This window comes from Myotis davidii, unplaced genomic scaffold (assembly GCF_000327345.1).
Source record: "Myotis davidii unplaced genomic scaffold, ASM32734v1 scaffold161, whole genome shotgun sequence".
Taxonomy (NCBI): Eukaryota; Metazoa; Chordata; class Mammalia; order Chiroptera; family Vespertilionidae; genus Myotis; species Myotis davidii.
This window is the reverse complement of record NW_006291567.1, coordinates 1499685-1509581: the sequence shown is the minus strand read 5'-3', so window position 1 is coordinate 1509581 and position 9897 is coordinate 1499685. Positions and strand designations below refer to the sequence as shown.

At 43.3% G+C, this 9897-nt stretch overlaps 1 protein-coding gene across 2 annotated transcripts in view; it reads left to right on the top strand.

The window, feature by feature from the left end:
• Positions 1-9897, top strand: part of PPEF1 (protein phosphatase, EF-hand calcium binding domain 1) — a 114009-nt gene that overhangs the window by 16191 nt on the left and 87921 nt on the right. The window contains exons 7-8 of one of the 2 annotated variants that reach the window (XM_015564879.1): positions 3553-3639; positions 5717-5793. The gene's annotated coding sequence lies outside the window, so the exon portion shown is untranslated. Of the gene's footprint in view, positions 1-3552; positions 3640-5555; positions 5587-5716; positions 5794-9897 lie in introns of those variants that run through there. The other variant, XM_006765128.2, reaches the window with a different exon arrangement.

The window sequence follows — 9897 nt, the reverse complement described above, 5'->3', positions numbered from 1 at the left end:
CTGGTCCTGCCCCTGATAGGGTGGGGGGGTTGATCTGGGGTGGGGCCAGGCAGGGGGAGGGCTGCAGGAGGTTGGCTGGCCGGCCACACCCCCTATTGGGGTGGGAGGAGCGATCAGGGGCAGGGCCAGCCAGGGGTAGGGGCTGTGGGCCTATCAGGGTGGGGTGGGACACTCAGGGGTGGGGCTGGCTGCGTTGAAGGGTGGGGGGATGGGGAGTTTTGGCTGGCTGTCCTCTACCTTGATTGGGGTGGGAGAGTCCAATCAGGGGCTGGCCAGCCAGGGGAGGGGCTTCAGGAGGTTGGCTGGCTGGCTCCACCCTTTGATCCAGCCAGTTTGCTGGCCACAGTGGGCATCATAGTAACCGGTCGTTCCAGTCTTTCTGGCGTTACAGTCGCTGTTTTTTTATATATATAGCTACTAGAGGCCCAGTGCACAAAATGCGTGCATGGGCAGTGGGGAGGGGGGCGTCTCCTCAGCCCTCTCCAATCTGGGAGCCCTCAGGGGATATCCTACTGATGGCTTAGGCCTGCTCCCCATCGTTCTCTGCTGTCTGCAGGGCCCGCTTGGCCACTCCCGGGTCGCTGCAGGCGATGGCCAAGTGGGCCCTGCTGTGCGTGGTCTGTGGGGCCCGCTTGGCCACTCCTGGGTTGCTGTGGTGATGGCCAAGCGGGCCCTGCTCTCAGTGCCCGCCCCCCAGGACTGGAGGACTCCAGTAGGGCTGAGAGGACTGGCCACCGCTATCTTGTGGCTATGGGAGCCGCCATCTTTTGTAGGAGTGATGGTTAATTTGCATATTACTCTTTTATTAGATAGGACTAGAGGCCCAGAGCACAAAATACATGCATGGGTAGGGTCCCTAGTGGCTGCTGGCTTCCGGCTGCCGGCCAGAGCCTCCCTTCCCTAGGCTGCCTGCTGCTGCCACTGGCTGGAGCCTCCCTTCTGCCTTGGCCTGGTGCCGCCTGCTCGCCTGCTCGTCCATCTTGCTGCAGTCTTGCTCTTGTTGGGGCCCATTGGGGCCGGTAGTGCCCTTACTGCTGCTTGCTGCCAGTGCTGCTTCGCCAACATCTGCCACGTTCTACACTGCCCCCTGGTGGTCAGCACACTTCTAACTCCTGGTCAATTGAACTCCCGCCTGTGGGGACAATTTGCATATTAGCCTTTTATTATATAGGATATATCTATATCTGTATCTGTATCTATCTCTGTCTCTATCCCTGTTCTATCCCTTTGTAGTCATACCCTCACCCACTCATCAACCTTGGAAACCACTGATCAGTGCTCCATCACTGTGGTTTTGTCCTTTTGAAACTCTCGTATAAATGTCATATAAATGTACACAACCTTTTAAGCCTGCTTCTTTTACTCAGCATAATGCCTTTGAGATTCATCCTCATGTACATCGATAATTTGTTGTTACCCACCTTTGATTTCTTTGAATAACTTTCTAATTAGTTGCCAAATCTGGTCTCCCTTTTCTCCTACTTAATGTGGTTTTTCAATACCCAGAATTTATCCCTGAAAACATGTGATTCTTTCTCTTTATTAAAATTTAATATTACTTGCTATTCTTTCCCTCTCTTCAAAAGGCAGCAGGCTCTTTAAATCAAGGTTCTTTAAGTGTATTTGCTTGTGAAGCTCTCACAGTAAAAGCTTTCTGAGAATGAACCCCTAATACAGGTATATTTATTTATTTGCAGCTAATACTGCTGAACTCATATTGTGTATATTACCAAACATACATGAAAATAGTAAATTTAAAAAATAATAAATAGATAAAAAATACCAATTCTAATGGTTTGCTTTCTATTCTCCAACATATCTGTGCTGCTGCTGTGGGGTAGGTACCTCAATTTAGAGACTACCAGCTGCTAGGAAGCTAAGATCGGGTATGATTTCTCACCACTAGCCCCAACACCAGAAGGCTAGCTGAGCGCTAGCCCCATTGGAGTTACTTCCTTTGGTTACTATCAGGCATTGAAGTATCAGGGACCAGACACCGTAAGTACTCACTGCCAAACAGATCTGCACACATTGTTGTTTTCTCAGTTGACTCCCAAATCCAGCTGCTTTGCCTAGATTCTAGCATATTCCCCAGAATATGACCCATTCGAATGACTTTTCCTTGGTAGAAAATGGAACTGTAGCAGTTCCAGGAAGCTTGTGAAACAGGACAAGTTGGTCTGCACTGCCCAGTCTCTCCCTTGTGAGGTAATCAGCCCTCTCCATCCCCTCTAGCTTTCCATAGTTTGCTACTAGCATAGACTAACTGAGATGCTGGTTTAGACTTCCTCAGCAGCAGACCCTTAGACAAGCGTTTGAGAGCAAGAAGTTTATTTGGAAGGTGAAGGCAAACCCAGTAGGGGAGTGGGGAAGTGAGAAAGGAAGGAGAAACAGCCAAGATAGCCAAGAAAGTGTAAGTCTAGCCTACAGAGGTGGAAAGGCAACCACTTTTCTCTACCCTCTCAAAAGTCTAACTGCAGCATTGTAATTAGGACCACAGTTCATTCTCATTTTTACTTTGCCTCTCCCATTTCACATCCTTGTTAAGTACTATAAAATAGACATGTCTACAGGAACACCCTCGTCTCTCCCTTACTTCTTCTTCTGGCTAACTCTTAACTCTAGCTGCTCAATCATCAGGTCTTAGCCTGACCACCACTTCTAGAAAGCCTTCCCTCATCCCCTTTTTGTGATGGGGCTCTTTCTCTGTGTCCACCTATCTGTCCTGTTAGAGATCTTATTATACTGTATTTCATTTATTCATATAATAAATATTATGTGCCTGGCACTATTTTAGGTACCTGGAGCTTATATTGCAATAGGGGAGAGAGATTTTTAAAAATATGTTTTAATTGATTATTAGAGAGAAAGGGAGAAAGACAGAAACATTGATTGGGCCCTAGCTGGTTTGGCTCAGTGGATAGGGCATTGGCCTGTGGACTGAAGGTTCCCGGGTTCGATTCCAATCAAGGGCACATGCCTGGGATGCTGGCTTGATCCCCCATAGGGGGCATGCAGGAAGCAGCCAATCAATGATTCTCATCACTGATGTTTCTATCTCTCTCTCTCCCTCTCCCTTCCTCTCTGAAATCAATAAAAAACACACAACAACAACAAAAAACATTGATCGGCTGCCTCCTACATAACCCCTACTTGGGATCAAGCCCGCATCCTGGGCATGTGCCCTGACCCAGAATCAAACCAGTGACCTCTTGGTACATAGGTTGATGCTCAACCACTAAGTCACACTGGCCAGGTGGGGAGACAGATTTTAATTTCTCATTTACCTATGTGTGTGTCTCACCTAATTGTTTCCATTTTCTTCACCATTTATGTCCGTCCCTCAGCACAGTGCCTGCCACATAGGAGATGTTCAATAAAAATATGTTGAATTGAATGAAACAGCACAAGGCATCTTAGTTAAGGATGATTTGGTATTTCTGTGGCCTTTTCTGGGGGGAAAATGAGCTCTCACCTTTCCTATTGGTTGTTACCCTATGGTGACGTGCCCATTGAAAGATAAATTGACCCATTATTTTTTCTTTTTTTCAGACTAAGACAACACATCCATCTTCAGCTGGAGGAAAACCAGATAACATCTGAGTAGAAGCTGGAAACATCATTTTACAAACATATAAGGTGCTGACTGAGGCAGTGTAATGTAATGATTATAAGCAAAGGTTGTAGAGTCAAAGTGCCTGGGTTCATATCCCAGTTCTGCTACTTATTTGCTGTTTGACTTTGGGCTATAGTTCCTAATTCGTAAATAGGGATAATAGTAGTATATGTCTCATACAATGATGTATAGATTAGGTAAGGTTAACACATTTAAAATTTGTAAGTGTCTAGAACATAGTAAGTACTCAATAAATGTGATACTGTCATTGTGATTTGTTAACATACATGAACACATTCATTTAATAATTGGAAGCTGGCTATAGGACTCTGTGGTGCTCAAAGTTGCATTTCAGCGTGCTTTGTACAATGGAAAAATATGGTTAAATTCTTCATTTTAAGCAAATTTTAAGTTTTGGACAAGTCACATATAGGGCACAGCCAATCCAATTCATAATCCAGAAGCTGATCATTAAAATAACTACCTAAATCACAAGTTCTTATCCTTTTTTTCTTTCTTTCTGAGATTAAACAAATATTTGCATTTGGTGCTGGAATGCCAAGAGGAATGAAATGGATTCTTTCCCTTCAGGGTTTCACATGTAAAAGGACAAATTACAGTGCACTTTGGGAAGTTCTATAATTGGACACACACATGGCTTTGAGTGCCAGAAGACAGAGTGACTAAGTCCCCTTTGGTGATTCAGGAAAGACATCACACAGAGGAGGTGACATTTGAACAACCGTATAGACCATAGCCATCATTTAATCACTGGATTGAATAGGCATTTGGCTGGAAACTCAGCCATACAGTGACATTATCCATTATTTTTTGGGGGGGAGCCTGGCTAATTATGTTATCATTTGCAATGTGTACGGCAGCCTCCTCAGGTTCTGGACTTGCAGTTCCTGCCATAGAAAACTGTATGGTTACATTATCTCATAAGAGGCCCTCTGATAATATTTAATATGCTAATAAGAGTAGAGAAGCCCAGAGCTACCTTTCCAGTTATTTTTAAAGTGACTCCATTAGTATAAATATCAAGCTAGGTAACTGCTTTACTGGATCTCCTGTGGTACCAAATTGCAGAAAGGAATTGGCTAAAGAGTAGCTTGGGTGGGGTTATGAAATAATTATGTCTGGAGTCCTTTAAATCCTACCTCTCTATGCCTAAGGCCAGTAAGATAAGGCCATACGCTGTGTAACCAACTAGGAAGAGTTTGGGAGGAAAATTGCTGTCAGTGCAGCTGCACTCAGCGTGAGACCCTAGGAACAGGTCACCCCTGATTGCCTCAAAAGACAGCCGAACTGTGGCTGGTGGCATCCTCACTTCGATTATTCAAGTGTGTCCTCGCTCCTCATCTTCTCAAACTCAGCAAAATTACAGGTCAACTTTCCTTTTCCTTTCTGCTGATGGTGGGAGGTGAATCTCCCTTTCACAGATGGGTTCTTCAGCAAGCGGCTAATTGAATAGCTGGAGGAATAAAAATGTCATATAAATAAATTTGCAGCACAGCACCCAGCAGCTGCCCCTTTAACCCATGCTTTTTTAAGTCCTAAGGAGGAATGGTTAGTGATTCCACTTCCTTTTCTTAATTGTACTGAGAGGTTACTGTAATGTTTCCTAGAAATCATTCTTGATTTACCTAAAGAGTCAGCCATTGAATGCTTTTCTGCCCTTATTTGCCAAAATTCTCTTTTATACTTTGTACTGATGCATATTATTTATGCAAACAGCGGCCTGGTCCTGCCCTTACAGAGCCTGGTCCCCTTGGAAGCAGTCATGTGATCACAGCCCATTACTTGAGCACATCCCTATCTTCTAGCCTGAAACAAGGCAGGGTTGGGGCAGAAAGCTGTGGCTGCTGGCCAGAGCTCAGTCTTTCCCGGATCTGTGGCTCTGGGCTCGGCTGCCAGGCTGAAAGGCAAAGCAGCTGTGGCCTGTTTGGGTTATTTCTTTGTGTGTGCGGGTGTGTGTTTATTTCTTGATTTTTTTTAAGCCGGAGCTTATCCTGCAGAGAGCTGCAGAGATGTGTGGAGTGCGTGTGTGTATGTAGGGGGTGTTCCAGAGAGAGCTGACTTCTATCTTTTTTCTTTCAGACTTCAGTATTCCTCATAGAGAACGTTTTTTTGGGGGGTGAGGAAAAACCTCTGCATTGGCCAAGCAAAAGAACCAGGTAATATGTTTGTTTGTTCTTAGGTATTTGGGGGAAGCAGAAGTCTACATTATAAACATATATCATGTAGCAACAAAACAGGGAATGTGTACTCCTTGGAGTTTATTTGATTGCTTTGCAATTTCTCAGATTGATTTTTCTCAAGGATGCTGATTGCAAATCACTTGCCATCATCTTAAAAAATGTGCACAGATGACTTTGCAATCTAAAGGGTTATGGCCTATTTCAAATGAACATGATATTTGGAAAAACTCTGTGGTCACTTGGGTGAGAGCTAGAAAAGGAGGGAAGGGATACTTTAAGAAACTCTTTTAGGCGCTTCATGGGGTGTTCCCTAAACCCCATTGTGCTACTTCGTGTTCAGAATGTTCAGAAATCTTTTTTTAGCTCCCTTGGCCTCTTGTTACCACAGAGCACCACAGGGTTTCCATCTGTCTGTAAGAAAGGGAAACAGAATTCCCTGCAACATTAAAGAATTCTCATTAGTGATTTAGTGCTTACATAGATTGACCAGGTTGGGTCCTGAAACCAAGGCATAGCAAACTTTTTAGTGGACAGACATTTTTGTTTTTTAAGATTAAACAGAGTAGGTCTTCAGTTCTGCCACTGATCAGCGTGCCACGGAGTACAATATTTAATTTCTGAGTCTCAGTGTCTTCATCTGTAATATGGGAGTGATGATGTCATCTTGAAGATTGCTGTGAAGATTAACTGGATTAATAGAAATACAAAGCATCCACTGTGCTGGGTAAATAATAGTTCCTTAATAAGTAGTGGTGATTTTAGCTGCCATTATTATTATTATTATTATTATTATTATTATTCTGGTATAGTGTTCTTTCATATCTTAGTGTTCTCAGGGAGAAAGAGCCCATATCTTGTGAATCTGCAATTATCCCAGAACCTGTAGACACCCAAGGGATTTAGTCTCTGGAAGGTCCCAGACAATGCATTTGGAAGGAGGAGATTAGAGCAAACATAAGTTTCATTTCACTTCTACCACAGGGGTACCCACCCATGCATAGCCCCTCCTAACTCATCAGCTAAGAATTGCTTCTTCCTCAGATATGTTATTATCCCTAGTTCCTTATGAGAAAACTGAGGTGCAGAGGAATTAATGACTAACTGAGAAGAATTTAACTCTGGTTTGTCTGACTTCTAAACCCCAGGCTCCACTGGGCCAGCATTAAGCAGTTAAGAACCATAGGTGTTTTTGAGATGGTTTCCCTCAAAAGGGTTCCCTGCTAGGCTGTTTGGGAAACAGTGGGCACTGTAGCTCTTTCTTAGAAATTGACGATGCACATTAACATATTGAAGGCTTTGAGGAATCCTGTAGTAAAGAAACCTGTGTAAACCTACTTCTCCTGAACTTATTTGATAATGAGATTTTTTTTTTGGCCTTATCCCTAGAATTATAAACAACATGGAACTACACTTCCACAAACACACTTTGGAAAACCTGGCACCAGGCCAAGTTGCCCCTCATCACAGTCCTTCCTCATATAATAGCAGATACCCTCAGATACCTTCTAGTGGCCAGTATAATTTCCACCCTTTTCTTATCCTTTAATCTAATGAGACCCAAGAAGAATCAGCAGCTCAGTCCTACAGATTTACCCTTATTCATTTAGGACCCCAGACATAAGCAAATGCTACAGTGTTTTACTGGAAAGGTAGTAGTGGAAGGAGCCTCTCTAGCATGGTTTGCCAGGGACTCCTCTACTCTATGCCCTTTAGTTATATTTAGGCCACAGACATCAGGTTGTAGAACCCCTGTTTTAAAAAATATATATATATTTATTGATTTCAGAGAGGAAGGGAGAGGGAGAGAGAGCTAGAAACATCAATGATGAAAGAGAATAATTGATCGGCTGCCTCCTGCATGACCCCCACTGGGGATCGAGCCCACAACCTGGACATATGCCCTGACTGGGAGTCGAACCATGACCTCCTGGTTCATAGGTCTATGCTCAACCACTGAGCCACACCCACCAGGCTAGCACCCCTCTTTTGATGAAGACCAAATGTCATGCAGCGGAGTGAGCCTGAAGAGGTATCTGGAGGACACATCTGTGGTGTCCACAGGGCCAGAGCTAGAATAGGCATTTCTCACAAAAGCTGAGTTTCTGCTAGGAAAAGCTAAGTTTCTAGCATGGGAAACCAACCATAGTTTACATCTAGAATGCCAGAGGTGGAATCAAGATCAACGTGGCTGAGCCAAGGTGTGAGGGTTCAGTAAAGATGTACTTTGAAATAAAATAATGAATAAGAACAACCTGAGGAGACCGGGCTAGCTTAGAGGGTACTTGATGGCCAAGGTTAGCTTGGCTCCAAGGACCATCTTTTGTTCTTTCTTTGTATCTTCACCTTTGGAAATGAAAAGTGGCCAGGATGAAAAGAAATGAACATCAAAACGTTCAACCCTCCACTTCTCCCCCTCACCCCCCTTCCACACATACACTCACAAACACAGTGAAAATCTTTTAGTGGAAGCCTTAGAAACCTTTCATTTTGCACCGTTTAAATGAGTGCCAATGATGAATCACTATTTTATGTTTATGCTTAAAAAGCATCCTCGGTATATACGTATATATCGGTAAGGGATGGTGGCTCTGGGCAAGTTTCAAGCTATTTTTTGACTGACTATAGCATCCTTGGGTCTTTGTGAATGCTCCTGACACTCCCCACCTCTAGAGCTGAAGAACCCATTTCAGGCCCCAGGAAATTGTTTCTTCAGAGACTCTTTAGCACACTAAATGCTTTTCTAATGCTGACAGAGGGCAGGAAATTGAAAGAGCTTATGTTTTCCCAAATAATGGAAAATCCCCAAATCATTTTTATCAGCTTAGCAACTAGCCAGAGCTGTCCTCAAAGGCACATCTTTAAAAACTTGCTTCCCTCTCTGCCTTTAAGTGGATAATTACAGTCTAAGTTGGGCAGTGTGTGGGAGTAGGAAGTGGCATCTGGCTTTAACCAGGTCTTGTTTTGGCGAGAATGAAAATGAACTCTCTTTTTCTTTTTTTTAAATTTATTGATTTTAGAGAGACTGAGGCACTGGACAAGTTTCTGATTCAACAATAGGAAGTGATATATTTCTATCTCCATTTTCTTTTTCCAGAAAAAGAAAGAAAGCAATATTTAATAATGTAAAAATTCTAATAACAACTATTTTTTCTAATACCAAAGAATTCTAAAACAATTCTCATTTCCATCATGATTTAAAAATTTTGTTTAAAAATGGATGTATAAAGTACTATCCATTTTCTGGTTTAATAAAAGGTTTATAATCAAATAGCAGCATCTGTGCACAAAATTATAGACTAATAATTATCTTTAGTTATTAATTTTTAAAGGACTCTGGCTTAGAAATATTCATTTATTCATGCATTTAGCATTTATCAAATACTTGCTATGTTAAAGACACTGTGTAGGTGCCAGAGATTCAAGGAATGTTTAGAAAGTAAGATACCCTAGAAGCTTACAGTCCAGCAGAAATATATTTAACTATGATGCTTTTCAGTTCCTAGTGAATCTTTTATATGGACTTTTGTTGTGCAGTGAATTAACTGAGAACCAAATGCCTTTGGAGAGATATATTGCTTTATTTCTTTTTCTGAAAAAAGAAAATCACTATTGAAATATATCACTTCTTTTTGTTGAATCAGTATTTGTTGCCTACTCAATGCCCAACTCTTATCTCTATACTAGAGGCCCGGTGCACGAAATTCGTGCATGGGGGGGCGGGCGCAGACCAGCCTGGACCCTCTCCAATCCGGGACTCCTTGGGGGGTCCCGGGGATAGGGCCTAAACTGGCAGTCGGACATACCTCTCACAATCCTGGACCACTGGCTCCTAATTGCTCACCTGACTACCTTCCTGGTCACCCTCAACTGCCCTTCCCTGCTGGCTTGGACACTCCCAACTGCCCGCCCAATTGCTGGCCTGGTCGCCCCACACAGTCTGCTGTTCAGTCGTTTGGTCATCCCTCACTAACCCCCCTGCCTGCCTGGTCATAGGCAGCCATCTTGTGAGGGCATGAGGGTTAATTTGCATATTACTTCTTTGTTATATAAGATGTCAGTCCTTTTCTTCCCTGCCTCCCT